The sequence below is a fragment of the Oryctolagus cuniculus genome, chromosome 8 (assembly GCF_051225735.1).
Source record: "Oryctolagus cuniculus isolate XC-2025 breed Fujian yellow rabbit chromosome 8, ASM5122573v1, whole genome shotgun sequence".
NCBI classification, from domain to species: domain Eukaryota; kingdom Metazoa; phylum Chordata; class Mammalia; order Lagomorpha; family Leporidae; genus Oryctolagus; species Oryctolagus cuniculus.
In genome coordinates, this window is record NC_142874.1 from 15,882,283 (window position 1) to 15,884,181 (window position 1,899).

Genomic DNA, 1,899 nt, shown 5'->3' on the forward strand with positions numbered 1-1,899 from the left:
GATTTATTATTATTAATAGTTTTCGGTTGATTTCTTAGTGTTTTATGTATTGAAAATCAAGATCTTATCATTAGTAATTAGTTTCACTTCTTAATTTTTGATTTAGAAACCTTTTTCTTCTTTTTCATGCTTGATTGCCCTGATGGGAACATCCAGTACACTATTCAATAGATGTAATGAAAGTGGAAATTCATATTTTATTGCCAATTTCCAATCTTTCACCATTAAGGATGATGTTAGTTTTGAAGATGCCCTTTGTCAGGTCCCCTCTCTTCCTGGTTTGCTGATTGCTTATCACAAAATGTAATTAGAGCTTTCTGTCCATTTCTGGCATTCGAGATGCCAAAGCAAGGAAGTGGTGGGTCCTTGGGAGTGAAATTCTGAATTTTCCTGGGTCTACCAGTAGGCATGGGGATCAACTGTGCTGACAGCGTAAGAGCCAAGTATCTGTTTACCTCTTTGAAAGGATCAAGGGCTGGCTGAACAGATGCCCCATTGCTGGTGTGGTTGACGTGGGGATGGCCACAGTCAAGAAGGCAAACGAGAGCTCAGAAACAAGGTACATCGTACAGTGGTAACTGGACAACCAAAGTCATACCGGAGAAAAGATGGCGTGTTTCTATATTTTGAAGATAATGCAGGGGTCATAGTAAGCAACAAAGGTGAGATGAAAGGTTCTGCCATCGCTGGAGCAGTTGCAAAGGAGTGTGAAGACTTGTAGCCCATGATTGCATCCAATGTAGGCAGCCCTGCAGGAGCCACCAGTGTGTTTGTAAAAAAATAAAATAAAATAGCCCATTAAGAAGTATTTGCTCCCCAAAAAGCAGCGATTAGATTTTTCAAATACTGCATATGTAGTGGGGTGGATGTATAGAGATTATGACATGATTTTGAGGTTTACTCAATATATAAAATATATTACATTCATTTTAAACTGTTATACCAACCTTTGGCTCTGAGATACTGTTGGTTTGGTTATATCATACATTCATTTTTTAGATTGCAGGACTTGGTTTTAAAGTATTTTACTGAGAATTCTTATACTAATAAGAGTTATAATTCTTATATTAATAAGAGTCATTGCTCTATAATTTCCTCTCCTTGTGATGTTTTTGTCTGGTTTTGATATCAGGGTAAGACTCTAAATCTCTGTCCTCTTGCTAATGAGGTCAATTCCTTTGGCAAGAAATCAGGAGCTATATGTTTTATGTCCTGCTTCATCTCCCTGGCAAGTCACTGAACCAATAATGGAGGTTGAGGAGCAAGTTTCTTTCTGAGTGATACCCCCACTCTGCTAGCTGGCCACTCAGTGGAAAAGGCAGGGAACAGTAGCCTGTGTTCTTACTTGTTTGTGTCTCCTAATATGGATGTACTGGCTCATAAGCTTGGAAAGAGGATTTTTGCAATACCAGCCAAAGGTATGGAGCAGAATGCATACAGGACTTTTTCCAGGTTCCATGGCATTACCTCAGATGATTTTTGGAAACACTGTACAAACAGTCATAGCTGCAGATCTGCAGGGTATAATAGGGACTTCTCCCAGGTCCCCCCTGTCTGTGTGTGCAGGTAACAATGGGGATTGTGTGCTGACAAGCGTGGTCCTAGAGTATTGTAATGCAGTTATGGCCTTCCCAAGACCCACTGGGGCGTTCTAGTGACTCTGGGGAATATGGGAGTATTAATCCAAGTCGCAGAGCTGCACAGACCTTACCAGGTCTCTTAGGGCAATATAGGTTATGCTGGGCATTGTGCACTGGTAGGAACAGGCCTGGAGCAGTGGAATATAGACAATGCTTTCCACCGGTACCACAGCATGAGAACAGGCATCCCCAAGGCTTGTAGAACCACCATCTCAGTCTCAGCGTGAAGGATGCAGAGGGTAGCTTACCCCGCTTCCAC

General features: G+C 41.5%; 1 pseudogene; it reads left to right on the top strand.

The window, feature by feature from the left end:
* The first annotated feature begins 339 nt into the window (after nucleotides 1–339).
* LOC108175734 (large ribosomal subunit protein uL14 pseudogene) lies at nucleotides 340–784 on the top strand (annotated as a pseudogene).
* Nucleotides 785–1,899: the final 1,115 nt, after the last annotated feature.